This window comes from Bufo bufo, chromosome 3, assembly GCF_905171765.1.
Source record: "Bufo bufo chromosome 3, aBufBuf1.1, whole genome shotgun sequence".
Lineage (NCBI taxonomy): Eukaryota > Metazoa > Chordata > Amphibia > Anura > Bufonidae > Bufo > Bufo bufo.
Genome location: NC_053391.1, coordinates 695,120,896 through 695,139,326, shown reverse-complemented (window position 1 = coordinate 695,139,326; position 18,431 = coordinate 695,120,896). Strand labels below are relative to the sequence as shown.

Below are 18,431 nucleotides of genomic sequence, written 5' to 3'. Positions count from 1 at the left end.
TATGCAGGCTGTGGAGAACTTGATCCATGATAAAGAGCCGCTCCACTGGGCCCTCACGCCTTGGTTAAATTTACTGGTTCCTGCTCCTGTTCCTGTTAGTCCTCCGTCTCAAGACGTTTTACCCCAGAGAGCTCCTGAAGAAGTTCCAGAGGCGGTGAGCTCCCCTGACCTTCCTGAGTCCAGGCAGGAAGAATCCCTGCCACTAAGAAGGTCCACTCGTTCTACCAGGGGACACCCACCTGTGAGGTTTGAGGACTACATCATGGGCCCAGGTAGCCCCTCACGGGAAACCCCTGTTTAACCCTGTTGCAAGCCTGGGTACGGACTCATGTGTTCCTTTGAGCCTCCAAGGACTTACGTTTATTTATGTTTTTATGGACTATCCTGGTTATTGATACGCTGCACCAGGTCAGCGCCCCTGTTCCCTTCCACTATCCTGAGAGAAGAGAACGACGCCCCTTTTCACCATTCCCTGCAGTTACATTGTTTGCTAATCTTTGTATTGTTGCTGTGATCATTGCCATGTATGCCGGTTCTCTATTTTTCTTTCAGGCTGCAGTATCCAGCCGGGCAGGGCCCCTCCATGTCGCGCCGAGGACGGGCAACGTTATAGCGTGGTTGTATGTAGTGTCCCACTAGGTAAAGGTGGGCACTGCACAAAATGGGTTAATATGTCTTTATTACATTTAATGTTATGTGTATGCATTTCCCTGTGTTAGCTGGGTGTCAGGCCTATCAGGGTGTAGTTTAGCCTCCCAGACGTTAGAGGGAGCCAGAGAGCCCTAGATATATATAGGAAGGCCCAGACAGCTGAGTGGTAGTTCATTCCAGGGGACTAGAGGAGTCACTTCGTCCACCTGAGGCTAGGATTAGCTCAGTAGACACCCCAGTTGCAGGACAGAACCTCCTGGGAGAAACCCACAGTCCTTCACCAGTCAAGCAAGGATATTACAAGCAAAGATAAGTAACACTGATAGGCAGATGCATTAGAAAGCAAAGCAAGGATCTAATACGGGAGGAAGATATATATAGACCAAGGATTTAAGCCACCATTTAGGCATCCGGGCCTTGGGATTGAAACCAGACAGGAGTTCTAGAAAGGACAGTGTACGCTATTTCTGAGGAAAGGTACAACCTGATTCTGAGTGTGTTGTGGATTTACCCTCTGAGTATCTTGCATAATCAATACCTGCCATCTTGTGGAATAAGCCTGCTTGCAAAGCTTGTGATCTAAAGGACTGTATTACCATCTGTATGTACAAAGTTGGACTGTTAAGTAAAGCAACGTTTGGTTCAGTATACCACCTGTGTACCTCACTTATTCCAACTATAAATCGGTGTGCCACCGTTACAGGCACTGGCGTCACGAAACTCAAAAGGGACCTTGCTTCAGGCACTCAAAATACCTGTAAGATCCAGGGCACCTCATCCACCATCAGGCCTGGTCCCCACATACCGAGTGTGCCCCAGAGGAACTGTGTCTACCTCTCCTTCACTGCCGCATGCCTGCCCAGGGTTCTCCAATACAGTGAGCAACCCTCGATTGCCCATAACCGTGACCTCACTTCACAATACCCTGCAGGTCTGTCGTGCTGCAAGAATACCCAGCATTTTAATCAAGTGTGAGCCGAGCAATGTGCCTCGATAGCCTGACAAATTTTACAAGTTTTCCAGATCTACTTTCCTGAGGTTCTCATTTATGTCTGAACATTTCAAATGGCTTTTTAAACATTTACAATGTGAAAGTATAAATGGTGAAACATTTGACCATGTTTATACACTAGTAATATGTCACTTTTCCCATATTTCCCGCAGTGGGTAAATGGGCGGTCGGTGACCTGAAACTTTGGCACAACCCGAAGAGAGGGGCAGGAAGAATTATCTCCTGGGCCCGCGGGCTGCGGTGGGATTTGTCTCATTCTTATCCAAGGCATGACTGGGGACCATTATTTAGCAGCTGCGGTTTGGCCAATACTGGCGGGTTGCAGGTTTGGTGCCAGCCCGATACCTGGGTCACTGGGGGCCCCAGAATGAAAATTTACTTTTCCTTCCCCGATCGATGTGACGTAGAAAGAAAATAAATCAACCCGATGAAGAAAATGTAGTGGTGGTCAGCGACAATGGGCGCAATATCCTGGCCTCCCTGAACCTGGGCGAAATAGCACATGTGCAGCAACTGGGCCGCATGGTCAATGTGTGAGTGATGGTGGGCTGATGGGGGTAGTAGTAGTTTGCACACAGTTCTGTAGAGCTCCCTGGGCCGGCGTGCAGTGAATGAAAGGACAGTATCAGTTCCTTTGGGGCATACTCTGTTGTCCAGGGATCCCCTGCTAGATGGTGGTTGAGGTGCCCTTGGTGGTGTGGTTTAAGGTGCAGGGAAGGCAGGGTCCCCGGTGTTCGTGATGCCAGCACCGTAAGGTGCAATGGAGGATAGAGACAAATAAGTAGCAAAAATGGGAACTTTACCTCCAATTAATTGCCTCGAGGTAGTTAGTACAGTTCATTTACATGGCAAGGGTGACAATCCATATAATGCATAGGCGATTGGCTTGGCTGTAATCCTAGTAACAGGCTTGACAAGTGGTGCATTGAGATTTTCCTCTGGCTGGTATGAGAGAGTTCCTTTCTATACGTCCTCACTATGTCCACACTCTAGCAGCCAGATACTGGATATAATAAAGACTCTTACTTGTGTTTGAAAACCCACAGGGCAGTCTCCCTAACGGCAGGCATGGATCCTCTGCTCCATTGTTTGCACTGGTTGCTTTCAGAAACCGATCCACAATGTCCATAGAGGTATGTGGTAATAGACAACTTTGCGCCTAGTCGTCCGGCTGTGTCCAGGTGCTTTTAGGCTTTTCCCGGTCACTGATGCTGTGGAGCTAATAAGCTAATACTGCTCCTATCTCCACTAGACTTTCTCTATATCCGCAGTTTACTCTGGTCTGTGCTAGGTAGCTGTAAGGATGTTCTCCACGCTCCCTCAGCTTGGCCAGGACCAAGGGGCTAAAATGGCAGCTACATATTGGACTTTTCTTCCTCTGCTCTTCACACATTACTATTTCTTTTCTTACTACTTCCTCCTCCCAACTCCTCAGCTTCACCTCTCTACTCCACACTGCACTCCCACACTCTATGGCAGGGGTACTCAACTGGCGGACCGCGATCCAAATACGGACCGCGGCCGCCAGTTGTCCGGACCCCGGCCATCCTTCAGAGCGCTCCTCCTCCTGCACACTGTGCCGTGCAGGAGGAGGAGCTTACCGGCGCACTTCCGCCTGTCCCAGAGCGCAGTGAGACAGGCCGGCTCCCTCCACATGTAGCGCTCCTCCTCCTGCACACTCTGGTACGTGCAGGAGGAGGAGCTTACCGGCGCACTTCTTCCTCCTTCCCAGGGGCGCAGTGAGAGACGGCTCCCTCCACATGCAGGCACCAGCGCTTTCTCCCTCAGTGCGCTCACAGGTCCCTCCTCCCCGCAGCAGCGGCAGCACGTAAGGGAGCTTCAAGCTTCAAAGGACACTTACGTGCTGCTGGAGAGGGGAGGGACATCACCACTGCCACCAATGATATAAATGTCACATTTGGGAAGGAAGGGGGGCGTGGAGAGGGCTGCAGAGAGGCGGGATCACGTCACTGACTGCAGGAAAGGACTCCAGTCAGCGTCGTGTTCCCATCTCTCCTGGGCCATCTCCTTTAGGTAACCTGATTAAATAAACTGATAAAGCCCCATCAAACCATGATAGTTTTGTTCTGCATCCAATTCCCATTATTGGGGCATTGGATGCGGACCCCTTCGTTTCAATGGAGCGGAAAAAGATGCAGACAGCACACAGTGTGCTGTCTGCATCTCTTGTGGCCCCATTGTAATTAAGGGGTCCGCATCCAATCCCCCAATAATGGGAATTGGATGCGGAACAAAACTATCATATGTCTGTTCTGTGGCTTGGGTTGCCCCCCGGCCAGTAGTTCACCAGCAAGGCTGGTATTTTAGTTCCCTTGCCGGTGCCAGAATTTTCCTGTAAGGACTGTTAGGCTCCTTTCACACTTGCGGCAGGACGGATCCGACAGGCTGTTCACCCTGTCAGACCCGTCCTGCCGCTATTTCGCCGGACTGCCACTCCCCATTGACTATAGCGGGAGTGGAGCTACGGCGCAGCATGGCAGTGCACGGCGTGAGGCCCCCAGACGAAAAAGTCGGACATGTAGTACTTTTAGTCTGGCGGCCTCTCACCGTGCTGCGCTGTAGCTCTGCCCCATCCCCATTATAGTCGATGGGCACAGAGCAGCGGCACGGCGAAGTAGTGGCAAGATGGATCTGACAGGGTGAGCAGCCTGTCGGATCCGTCCTGCTGCAAGTGTGAAAGTGCCCTTACTAATGAGCGCTTCCATCATGGAACGCCCATTAGTACAGCCTTTACCTCCACCGCAACTTGTGCTAGTAAAAAAATTTATAAAATTACGGTACCTCCACCTCCATTTGCTCACGCTGTGGAGAACACTCCCTGCTGACTAGAAGCTCAAGACAGGACCTACAAGACGTCATCACGTTGGAGCACCGGTCCTGAGCGTGCGGTCAGCAGCGAATGTTCACCGCAGCCAGGTGAAGGCTAATTTAATTTTATTTTTTTGCAAAATCAGAGAAGGGGGGCACTAATGGGGGCATTACTCTTACTGAGGGCACTAATGGGGACATTATTCTTACTGGGGGCATTATTCTTACTGGGGCACTAATGTGGCCATTACTAATTCTGGGACTTACCCGGGGCGCTCCACTATAACGTCAGAGCGCCCCACGCGCATGGATCACATGATCGCATGGCATCTTTACTGTTGGCGTTCAGCTCGGACCTTCACCTGACTGCAGACCCAGGTATGTGGACCTTTAATAAAACTAGTTGAGTACCCCTGCTCTATGGTATATATATACAGGGTGGGCCATTTATATGGATACACCTTAATAAAATGGGAATGGTTGGTGATATTAACTTCCTGTTTGTGGCACATTAGTATATGTGAGGGGGGAAACTTTTCAAGATCGGTGGTGACCATGGCGGCCAATTTGAAGTCGGCCATTTTGAATCCAACTATTGTTTTTTCAATAAGAAGAGGGTCATGTGACACATCAAACTTATTGGGAATTTCACAAGAAAAACAATGGTGTGCTTGGTTTTAACGGAACTTTATTCTTTCATGAGTTATTTACAAGTTTCTGACCACTCATAAAATGTGTTCAATGTGCTGCCCATTGTGTTGGATTGTCAATGCAACCCTCTTCTCCCACTCTTCACACACTGATAGCAATTCCTAGATGAACAGTTTCCTGGAAAGTGGATTGGTCGTCGTGGGACAGTTGAATGGCCCCCAAGGTCTCCCGATCTGACCCCCTTAGACTTTTATCTTTGGGGTTATCTGAAGGCAATTGTCTATGCTGTGAACATACGAGATGTGCAGCACCTGAAACTACGGATACTGGAAGCCTGTGCTAGCATTTCTCCTGCGGTGTTGCTATCAGTGTGTGAAGAGTGGGAGAAGAGGGTTGCATTGACAATCCAACACAATGGGCAGCACATTGAACACATTTTATAAGTGGTCAGAAACTTGTAAATAACTCATGAAAGAATAAAGTTACGTTAAAACCAAGCACACCATTGTTTTTCTTGTGAAATTCCCAATTAGTTTGATGTGTCACATGACCATCTTCCTATTGAAAAAACAAAAGTTGGATTCAAAATGGCCGACTTCAAATTGGCCGCCATGGTCACCACCGATCTTGAAAAGTTTCCCCCCTCACATATACTAATGTGCCACAAACAGGAAGTTAATATCACCAACCATTCCCATTTTATTAAGGTGCATCCATATAAATGGCCCACCCTGTATATATGTGGTGTCAGCACCACCTAGGGGTGACTAGATCTGTCACGAGCCCTAACGTGACAGGTGTCAGAAGATCGAAGAGAATGGCTGCACGTGATGTGACCTCAGCCTCTTTTATTTCGCTTGCTCAGTGTTGGTGTTGGTATGACCACTCCCTTGTCTCAGGTGTAGCTTTGTGGTCATTACTACTCCTCTATTTAGTCTGGTTTCACCCATCTTGATTTGCAGTTGATAGCTTCATATTGGTTTTGGAAGAGCTGGTATGTTGTCCTCTCCTGAGTTCCTGCTCGTCCATTTACTGCAGAAGTTAAGTGTCACTTTTCTTTTGTATTTTGATGTTTCCCCTTTGTCCTTGGTTCTAGGCCTCAGGGAGACGCTTGTTCTTTCATATTGGAAGGAACAGGTAGTCTCAAGTCCGTTCACTATTCCAGGGCAATTCAGGGTTTCCAGGGTCATAGGTTCCTGTGTATGAACACACCTACCCTCAAGGTCTGTTCATACGGATACTAGTCAGGGCTAGGATTAGGGTTTCCTTAGGTGGTGACCGTTTCCCCTTTCCTAGCTTTGAGGCCTAGTTCCTTTTCCTTCCCACCTGTCGTCTGTGTGTGTTTCCCGTGACATTATCAACCGCCTATAACGCCATTTTGTTTGTGTCAGTGAGGCTATGGAGTCCATCGCTGCATTGGCTAGACAATTGCAGGGTCTGTCTTTGGAGATAGCCGACCTCCGCACGCAGATCCAGGGATCACAGGCTGCTGGTGCTAGTAGCAGTAACCAGGCCCTGTCCTGAACCTAAGTTTACACTTCCGGACCGATTTTCGGGGGTAAGCGATAATTTCATTCGGTTCAGAGAGTCGTGAAAATTGTACTTTGAGTTACAGCCACTCTCATCTGGGGATGAGAGTCAAAGAGTTGAAATTATTACTTCTTTGCTTAAAGCTACATGCACACGAACGTATTTTGTTTCCGTGTCCGTTCCGTTTTTTTTGCGGATAGGATGCGGACCCATTCATTTCAATGGGTCCGCAAAAAATGCGGACAGCACACCGTGTGCTGTCCGCATCAGTATGTCCGTTCCGTAGCCCCGCCCAAAAAATAGAACATGTCCTATTCTTGTCCGTTTTGTAGACAAGGATAGGCATTGTTACAATAGATCCACAAAAAAAACGGATGTCATCCGTTAGTTAGTTTTTTTGCTAGACCGCAAAACACATAAAGTCGTGTGCATGTAGCCTAAAGGGGACGCCCAGTCTTGGGCTTTTTCTCTACCGACCGGATCACAGTCCCTCCGGTTGGTCGATGAATTTTTTAGAGCTCTATGTCTGATCTACGATGATCCGGATCGGATCTCCCTGGCCAAGACTAAGTTACGTGGTTTACGGCACGGAAAGTGTGCTGCAGAGGTCTATTGCTGTGAATTTAATAGATGGGCTACGGATACGGAGTGGAATGAACCGGCTCTCCATAGCCAATTCTGTCAGGGATTATCTGAGAGGCTAAAGGACTTGTTGGCCTTTCACGAAAATCCGGAGTCATTGGAAGCGGATATGTCACTTGCCGTCCGCATTGATAGACGCCTGAGAGGGAGATCTAAGGTCCCTCACGCCTAGAACGAACTATCATACAGTCCTGATCAAAAGTTTAAGACCACTTGAAAAATGGCAAAAAATCATATTTTACATTGTTGGATCTTAACAAGGTTCCAAGTAGAGCTTCACCATGCAACAAGAAGAAATGACAGTGAGACAAAACATTTTTTGAGCATTAAATTAATTGAAAATAACGATTAAACTGAAACAGGCTGTTTTTCAGCTGATCAAAAGTTTAGGACCACATGCCTTTAAAAGGTCAAATCTGTGCAAAGATGTGGATTCATTGTCATTCTCTGTCAGGTAGTCACACGTTGTGATGGCAAAGGCAAAAAAACTCTCCCTTTTTGAACGTGGTCGGGTTGTTGAACTGCATAAGCAGGGTCTCTCACAGCGCGCCATTGCTGCTGAGGTGGGACGCAGTAAGACAGTCATTTGGAATTTCTTAAATGATCCTGAGGGTTATGGAACAAAAAAGTCAAGTGGAAGACACAAAAAAATGTCACCAGCACTGAGCCAGAGGATCCAATTGGCTGTCCGTCAAGACACTGGACGATCCTCGACCCAAATTAAGGCCCTTACTGGTGCTGACTGCAGCCCCATAACCATCAGACGGCATCTGAGACTGAAGGGCTTCAAAAACAAAAAACTTCTTCAACGACCTCGTCTCCTTGAACGCCACAGAACTGCTCGTTTGGACTTTGCAAGAGAGCACCAAACATGGGACATTCAAAGGTGGAAGAAAGTTTTATTCTCTTATGAGAGAAAATTTAATCTTGATGGTCCTGATTGTTTCCAACGTTACTGGCATGACAAGCAGATCCCACCTGAGATGTTTTCTACGCGACACAGTGAGGGCGCCATAATGGTCTGGGGTGCTTTTTCCTTCAGTGGAACAATGGAGCTTCAGGAAGTGCAGGGGCGTCAAACGGCCGCTGGCTATGTCCAGATGTTGCAGAGAGCATTCCTCATGACTGAGGGCCCTCTTCTGTGTGGTAACGACTGGGTTTTTCAACAGGACAACGCTACAGTACACAATGCCCGCAGAACAAGGGACTTCTTCCAGGAGAATAACATCACTCTTTTGGCCCATCCTGCGTGTTCCCCTGATCTAAATCCAATTGGGAACCTTTGGGGATGGATGGCAAGGGAAGTTTACAAAAATGGACAACAGTTCCAGACAGTAGATGGCCTTCGTGCGGCCGTCTTCACCACTTGGAGAAATGTTCCCACTCACCTCATGGAAACGCTTGCATCAAGCATGCCGAAACGAATTTTTGAAGTGATCAACAATAACGGCGGAGCTACTCATTACTGAGTTCATGTTTGGAAGTTGGATTTCTGTTTTGGGGGGTTTCGTTTTTTTTGGAGGTGTGGTCCTAAACTTTTGATCATCTGAAAAACAGCCTATTTCAGTTTATTTGTTGTTTTCATTAAATTGAATGATCAAAAAATGTTTTGTCTCCCTCCCATTTCTTCTTGTTGCATGTTGAAGCTCTACTTGGAACCTTGTTAAGATCCAGCCATGCTAAATATGATTTTTTGCCATTTTTCAAGTGGTCTTAAACTTTTGATCAGGACTGTATAACATGGTGGTTTCCTCTGACACATTGGGTGGAGAGACTCCTGAGTTGATGTCTGATGACGAACCTATGCAGATAGTGGGAGCTATAAATGTTTAATTCCCATCTTACTCTTGGTAGTGTGGGTGGGGAGTCAGAGAACTTACTTTTGTCTTTTACCGGTAGTACCCAATTTCTCCTGTCTGCCGAGGTGGCGCTATAGTCCAAAACTGTGGGAATTGAGGTGTTTATTGACAGTGGGACAGATGTGGTCAGGTCGTCCGTATGCATGGGTTAACTACAAGTGCATTAAACATTTTTTCGGTGTTTGCAATTGACTCCGCACCATTTACTCAGAAATGTTTGTCATTGATAGTGCAGGACATCCAATGGGTGATTTTCATCAGGAATCCATTTCATGTTTTGTGCTGGAGGGTCTGCCTGCTCCATTGGTTCTGGGTTTACCTTGGTTAAGTAAATATAATTCTACCATTGACTGGCAAACAAGACAGATTCTCGATTGGAGTGATTATTGCATTAATACATCTCTTTCTGTTGTAACCACTAAAGCTGTACCCACTTTCATTTCAGATTTTTTTTAATGTATTCTCTGAGAGTGGTTGCCAGGATTTACCAACACATCACGAATATGATTGTCCTATCAATCTTACTAACCCCCGAGCGAAGTTGCCCAAATCTAGGTTATATAACCTTTCTGAACCCGAAAGAGCGGCTATGTGAGAGTATATTACCAAGAGGGGGGGGGAAGGGGGTCGGAGGGCCCCGAGCCTTTTCTTTTTTTTTTTTGCGAGTCAGTCAGTGAGTGATAGGCAGTAACTTTAGGGTTAGGGTTAGGGTTTAGTGGGAGGAGCAGGCGCGTGATGTCAGTGAGTGAGTGCCGCCCGCACTGCCTGATACCGGAGCTCAGTGTAAGGTAGTAATGAGATGAGCGCTGATTTAAAGTTAAAGTTACTGCAGGATACGGATTACAGTTTATAAATGTATACTCCTGTGAGCGGCGGGGAGCGGGATCTGTGGATGGCGGCACTGTTATAGGGAGGGGGATCTGTGGATGACACTGTCATGGGGTGGATCTGTGGATGACACATATAGCATAAGATTCTATATACGGTATGTGTCATCCACAGATCCCCCCCATAAGTGTCATCCACAGATCCCCCCATAAGTGTCATTCACAGATCCCCCTCCATAACAGTGTCATCCACAGATCTCCCTCCATAACAGTGTCATCCACAGATCTCCCTCCATAACAATGTCATCCACAGATCCCACTCCATAACAGTGTCATCCACAGATGCCCCCATAACAGTGCCATCCACAGATCCCCCATAATAGTGTCAACCACAGATCCCCCCATAAGTGTCATCCACAGATCCCCCTCCATAACGGTGTCATCCACAGATGCCTCTCCATAACAGTTTCATCCACAGATCCCCCTCCATAACAATGTCATCCACAGATCCCCCTCCATAACAGTGTCATCCACAGATGCCCCCATAACAGTGCCATCCACAGATCCCCCATAATAGTGTCAACCACAGATCCCCCCCCATAAGTGTCATCCACAGATCCCCCTCCATAACAGTGTCATCCACAGATGCCCCCATAACAGTGCCATCCACAGATCCCCCATAACATCGCCACCCACAGATCCCCCATAACATCGCCACCCACAGATCCCCCATAGCAGTGCGTCATCCACAGATCCCCATAACAGTGCGTCATCCACAGATCCCCATAACAGTGCATCATCCATAGACCCCCATAACAGTGCGTCATCCACAGATCCCCCATAACAGTGCGTCATCCACAGATCCCCCATAACAGTGCATCATCCACAGATCCCCCATAATAGTGTGTCATCCACAGATCCCCCATAATAGTGTCATCCACAGATCCCCCATAACAGTGCCATCCACAGATCCCCCATAATAATGCCATCCACAGATCCCCCATAATAATGCCATCCACAGATCCTCCATAACAGTGCCATCCACAGATCCCCCATAACAGTGCCATCCACAGATCCCCCATAACAGTGACTGGAGCAGACCTGCTGATAAACACACCTAGGCCACCACCAGTCAAGGTAAAAACTTACAGTTGTCAATAATGTAGTGTAGGGGGTCATGTAATGTTTTGAGGCCAAAATGGCACAGATGACCACCAAGAATATCTAGAATATCTCAAATTAGCTGGTCAAGTAAAATGTTGCATGCAACAATCATTAAATAGGTGGCCGACAAAAAAGGGGCGTGGTCAGTGGGCTGAGTCAAAGGGGGCGGCAAAATTAGCTTTCGCCTAGGGTGGCAAAAATCCTTGTATCAGTCCTGTTCGCGCGCTGCCGCCTGCCAGTCAATTCTGGTTTGCAGGTGGGAAGTTGAAGCCTTAGCCAGGACTAGGAGGAACCAGACCGAGGCAAGACCAAAGACCAGAGTCCACAGACTGGAGCACAGACTGGGGTGGGTCCTTGGGGGTGGAGGGGGGGCTGGATGGTGGAGTCAGGATGGATTCTAAAGGGGCGGAGTAGGAGCGGACCACGAAGGGGGGGGCCAGGCCTTGAGCTGTGTAAGGGGCCCCAAAATTTCTGATGGCAGCCCTGCTAAGGGACATATTAAACCTTCCAAATCCCCACTGGCAGAAGGGTTTTTCTTTGTAAAGAAGAAAGACGGAACTCTTATGCCATGTCTGAACTTCCGTGAGCTCAATCAGATTACTGTCTGTGACCCGCACCCCCTTTCTTTGATTCCTGACTTGTGTAATCAGATTGTGGGTGCCAAGGTGTTCTCCAAGTTGGACCTAAGGGGGGCATATAATCTGGTCAGGATCAAGGAATGGCAGTTACCTTGCTTAATGCAGAACCACGCTAAGGCCTCATGCACACGACCATTGTTGTGTTCCGTGTCCGTTGTTCTGTTTTCCATGATTTTCTGCGGACCCATTGACTTTCAATGGGTCCGTTGAAAACTCGGCTAATGCACTGTTTGTCATCCGCGTCCGTGATCCGTGGTTTCTGTCCGTCAAAAAAATATAACCTGTCCTATTTTTTTCACGGAAAACGGTTCGCGGACCCATTCAAGTCAATGGGACCGTGAAAAAACACGGAGGCACACAAGATTGTCGTCCGCGTACGTTTTTTTCCTATCATTTGCAAGGCAAACTTGACTTAGATTTTTTTTTTTACTTTCCTTCATGTCTGGTGATTCTCCAAAAATCAAGGAAGTCACACGGAAACAAAAACAGAAACGGATCACGGAACAACGGAACCCCATTTTGCGGAACGGAACACAACAACGGTCGTGTGCATGAGGCCTGAAGCTGCTATGACTTGAAAGCATTACTGCATAGAACTGAAAACGATCACTTCTCCCTGTTTATTGCCACTAAAACTCACATACTGTCCTTGTCCTGCACTATCCATACTGTCTGTCCTTGTACTGTTTTGTTTGTGTCTGTCAAGCAACTGCCAAGTCAAATTCCTTGTAAGTGCAAACTTATTTAGCCAAATAAATTGATTCTGATTCGGAATGGAAGACGGCGTTTAATACCCCAGATGGCCATTTTGAAAACCTGGTCATGCCGTTTGGGTTAACTAATGCTCCTGCGGTTTTCCAGAATTTTGTTAATGATATCTTTCATCATCTGGTGGGGAGGTTTGTTGTTGTGTATCTGGATGACATACTAATTTATTCTCCAGACATGGAGACTCATCAGGATCACGTGAGAGAGGTGTTACATATCCTAAGAGAGAATAAATTGTATGCTAAGTTGGAGAAGTGTGTATTTGCTGTTCAGGAGGTACAATTCCTGGGCTACCTACTCTCATCTTCAGGTTTTTGTATGGAACCTGGGAAGTCCGTGCTGTGTTGGATTGGGATCGACCCGAAAATCTAAAAGCACTTATGTGGTTTTTGGGGTTCACCAACTAATACCGTAAATTCATTTTGAACTACTCGACTGTGGTTAAACCTTTAACTGATATGACTAGGAAAGGCTTGGATGTATCAGTCTGGTCTGATGCGGCATTACAAGCCTTTTCAGCAGTGAAGGAATGTTTTGCTTCTGCTCCTATTCTGGAGCAACCAGATGTGTCGCAGCCATTCATTGATTCGGTGTGATTCAGAAGATCCTGGTCTGATATTGTCTGAAGGGGTAGGAATATCCACCCTATATCCCAACCTTGAAGCAGAGGTGTTGGAAGCCCAGGGAGATGCACCGGATTCTTGCCCTCCGGGGAAGTTGTTTTTTCCTTCTGAATTACGTCACAAGGTGTTTGAGGAACATCACTGTATGGTTCTCACAGGACACCCTGGGAGCAGATCCACTGTCGATCTCATCTCTTGTAGATTCTGGTGGCCGTGGTTGCATAAGTATGTTGAGGACTATGTGTCAACTTGTAGTACTTGTGCTCGTGCTAAGGTGACACATACTCGGCCTTCCGGATCTTTACTTCCGTTACCCATCCCGTCTCGTCCTTGGACTCATTTATCCATGGATTTTTATCACAGATTTGCCAAATTTGTCAGGAAAAAACGTGATTTTGGTGGTTGTTGATCACTTTAGCAAAATGGCGCACTTTATAGCATTGCTGTAAGATCCTCACCTGCTTTGCACTCCAGGGGAACCAAGAGGGGTCCTCGTGGAGTTGCGGGACAGGTTATGCGTGTCTCTGATGCACCAGCGCTGACCCCTTTGCGAACCAGTGCGGGGATGCGTTCGCGTGGACATCGGAGGGGAGGACCGTCGGAGTCCCGGGGACATAGTGGCCAGGCGAGTGACAAGACGCCGCGGCCAGGGTTGTCTCCGGTGTCTCCTGCGACTTCCGTTTCCGCATCTGGGTCCACGCGCTCGCATACTCGCGCTGAGTCAATCATGCGTCCGTGCTTCTTATGCGCTTCGTCGACCAGTGGCGCATAATATACTGACTCACAAGAGCAAAGTGGATTAGGGAGGCAGCCATGGGTTAATCAACTTGTGATTGCCTTAGGCCATGTACTCAGGTGCAGGGCAATTTGTTCACCTATGGTAGTGGACACTTGGCACCCTGGGATTGGTCAGCAGGCATTTAAAAGGAGGTCTCTCAGGGTGATCAGTGCCCACTGTTATTTTCCCTCAACCAGGTATAGGTCACAACTGCTAGTGACTGAAGACTGCCAGGAACTTTGTCCTTTGCAGCGGACCCAAGATCTGGAGTGACTCGACTGCCAAGTGCACAGCATCATTCAGCACTGGTTGGGACTATTCCTGGAATCTCCTTGCCTGGTTTTTGTTATTATTCCTTGTTACCAGCAAGTGTCCTGGACGTTTATGTTTCTGGTGAATAAACACCTTTTTGCTTTCATCACTGGTCTGTTTGTTGGTGCCTTGCATTACAATTGCCAGGTCTTCCTAATGCTAAAACTCTTTCACAGGTGTTTGTCGATAACATGGTGAAATTGCATGGGATTTCTTCTGATGTGGTGTCTGATAGGGGGACTCAGTTTGTTTCCAAATTCTGGAAGGCGTTCTGTACTGGGGGTACAATTGTCCTTCTTGAAATTACTTTCTTGGAAGTTGGGCCCAAGGTTTATTGGGCCATACTGTCGGTGGGTAATAATTCAATTAAGAATTATTAATTATGGTCATAAAAATAATTAACCATAAAAAAATTCAATTTATAAAATTTGTCATAAATTCTTAAAATCATGACCTGGTGAATTGTAGACAACCTAATTGATACAATTCACATCTGAGTCCGACTATTTCCTCAGATAAATAAGTTCTTTTTGACGTGAGATGACGTTAATGATAAAATGTAGTTTTGCATTATACAATACTACACAGGTATTATAAAAATATGCAGATTTATTGGTTACAAGGTTATAAACATATATAAGTAAATAAACATTGATACATGCAAATGAATATATATAGCGTTAATATAAAGCATTGCAAGCTTAACAATACATGTGAGTGGAAATAACTTGTCACATTATACACAAGCTATTATTAGGTTAGGATATCAGAATATGAACATAAGTTATATACATTACTTCTGTTCAGAGAAAACCTCATGATATCAGGATGGGCACGTCTAATCCTAGACATCATTATAGAATGCGAAATACATTCCACCCCCCTCTAACCAACTACACATCACATGGCTTCAGGCTAGGCAAATCCATTCAGGATATAACTTAGAAGAGACAACTGTATCCTTCCGCCCCATCCTGGACTATTTTCACATATATAACTTTGGTAAGACTATTAAGACAAATAACAGGGATCTAGGATCTTAAACGGGGAGGACTTGGAACAATCCAAGTCACTTAGCTTGGCGAAGAATGTTCTATCAATATATATATATAAGCAATCATTTAATGCTTTGCTAGATTATGAGTCTTGATTCTTCTGCAGGTAGAATGAAGCCTCACAATATCCTAAGACTACATCTCAATATGGAGATGATCAATTAATTTAATTATTTATTTATTCGCCAATCTAGATGGTATAATTTCACCCACACTATCTAATTAGTCTTAATAAAATGAAATATCATTTTCTGTGTCTCTTACCAAGTCCTAGTAGGAATCTCACTTCTGCTCCTAGGAAAGCTGGGTGGTCCATCATAGCGCATCTCACCATGGCTTCCATCTTGATAGACCTCAACTTCTCCTCTCTCTCTCTTTCTCTTTCTCTCCTGTGTATGGCTTATGATCCCAAACTTATCAGTTAGACACACCTTCCCAGTTTAGAACTTTCCAATCATTGTCGGATGGGCATGACCATTGATAAAAATGTGACATCATAACCTTACCCAGAATGCACTTTTGCTACTGTTGTAATGTCACCTACTGATACCTAGGTGGCACTGCTGTATAAGCTATTTGCATCATAGTATAAAGGGTTAACTTATGTAAGTCTGAATATACATTTTGACCATAGAAGCTTTAATTCAAAGCTATAGGGATTAATTCTGACACTTGTAGCAATTAGAGACAGACCTCTAGGTGTCTCTTTAACGTTTCTCACACTGCTAATTTATGGCTCGTAAATGGCCGTGTTTTCTCACAGAGATATCAGTACCTCCTCTGTCATACCAAAGATGTGATTAATTGTTACAAAACACACATCTTCACAGACACTCTTCTAATGAGAAATATATACAATATACTGGATACATGTTGTCTTCGTAACATATAACAATATAATATAAAGTAATATATATATATATATATGTCCTACTGATTGTCTTCTACTAAGGACTAACTAAGGCTCATTAAATGAATATAGGAATATTATTTATTTTGCTTCATTAATAAGTATCTAATTGTATAGGTAATTATCACCAGCTGCATAGAGCTTAACTCTTTCTCCCGTCATAAATTTATAAGTAGACAAGGAGGCATCTTCCCAGACTGGTACATTCATGAGAAGAATAACACTAAGCTTTGTGTGACCTTAATTTGGCCTACTCAAGACATACAAAATTGCAACCATAGTCGAGCATGACTCTTAAAGGTAATGAACATCCATCTTGACAATAATGAATTGGATATGAATGTATTTACCTATGAAAAGGCACAACAATACAAAATCACTGCCATTAACCTGGTAGCCTTTCGTCTTAAACTTCCTCAATCTTTGAAGATTCATAATGTGTTCCATAAGTCATTGTTGAAGACATACAGTACAGACCAAAAGTTTGGACACACCTTCTCATTTAAAGAGTTTTCTTTATTTTCATGACTATGACGGCATCAAAACTATGAATTAACACATGTGGAATTATATACATAACAAACAAGTGTGAAACAACTGAAAATATGTCATATTCTAGGTTCTTCAAAGTAGCCACCTTTTGCTTTGATTACTGCTTTGCACACTCTTGGCATTCTCTTGATGAGCTTCAAGAGGTAGTCCCCTGAAATGGTCTTCCAACAGTCTTGAAGGAGTTCCCAGAGATGCTTAGCACTTGTTGGCCCTTTTGCCTTCACTCTGCGGTCCAGCTCACCCCAAACCATCTCGATTGGGTTCAGGTCCGGTGACTGTGGAGGCCAGGTCATCTGGCGCAGCACCCCATCACTCTCCTTCATGGTCAAATAGCCCTTACTTTCAAAGTTTTCCCAATTTTTCGGCTGACTGACCTTCATTTCTTAAAGTAATGATGGCCACTCGTTTTTCTTTACTTAGCTGCTTTTTTCTTGCCATAATACAAATTCTAACAGTCTATTCAGTAGGACTATCAGCTGTGTATCCACCTGACTTCTCCTCAACGCCACTGATGGTCCCAACCCCATTTATAAGGCAAGAAATCCCACTTATTAAACCTGACAGGGCACATCTGTGAAGTGAAAACCATTTCAGGGACTACCTCTTGAAGCTCATCAAGAGAATGCCAAGAGTGTGCAAAGCAGTAATCAAAGCAAAAGGTGGCTACTTTGAAGAACCTAGAATATGACATATTTTCAGTTGTTTCACACTTGTTTGTTATGTATATAATTCCACATATGTTAATTCATAGTTGTGATGCCTTCAGTGTGAATCTACAATTTTCATAATCATGAAAATAAAGAAAACTCTTTGAATGAGAAGGTGTGTCCAAACCTTTGGTCTGTACTGTATGTCGAACCTGTTAAACCGTCCTCCTTGCTTCCTGCTCCTGTCTTGGTAGATGGTAATCGGGAATTTCAGATCGCCAGGATAGTGAACTCCCAAGTTCTCTTTAGATCCCTTCAGTACCTCATTCACTGGAAGGGTTATGGACCAGAGGAGAGGATGTGGGTTCCAGCGGCCAACGTTAATACTAGTCGGCTGGTGAAAGCCCTTCACAGAGCTCATCCAAATAAAGTCGGTCCTGGGCGTCTGGAGGCCACCTGTAAAAGGAGGGGTACTGTCACGACCCCTAACGTGACAGGTGTCAGAAGATAAAGACTGGCTGCACGTGGTGTGACCTGACAGCCTCTTTGATTTCACTTGTTCAGTGTTGGTGTTGGTATGACCACTCCCTTGTCTCAGCTGTAGCTTTGTGGTCATTACTACTCCTCTATTTAGTCTGGTTTCACCCATCTTGCTTTGCGGTTGAGAGCTTCACATTGGTTTTGGAAGAGCTGGTGTATTGTCCTCTCCTGAGTTCCTGCTCGTCCATTTACTGCAGAAGTTAAGTGTCACTTTCCTTTTGTATTTTGTTGTTTTCCATTTGTCCTTGGTTCTAGGCCTCTGGGAGACGCTTGTTCTTTCATATTGGAAGGAACAGGTAGTTTCAAACCCTTTCACTATTCCAGGGCAATTCAGGGTTTCCAGGGTCATAGGTTCCTGTGTATGAACACACCTACCCTCAAGGTCTGTTCATACGGATAGGAGTCAGGGTTAGGATTAGGGTTTCCTTAGGTGGTGACAGTTT

At 45.7% G+C, this 18,431-nt stretch overlaps 1 protein-coding gene across 13 annotated transcripts in view; it reads left to right on the top strand.

Moving 5' to 3' along the window:
* LOC120996579 (NACHT, LRR and PYD domains-containing protein 12-like) overlaps nucleotides 1-18,431 on the top strand; it is a 335,847-nt gene that overhangs the window by 151,025 nt on the left and 166,391 nt on the right. The window lies entirely within an intron of this gene.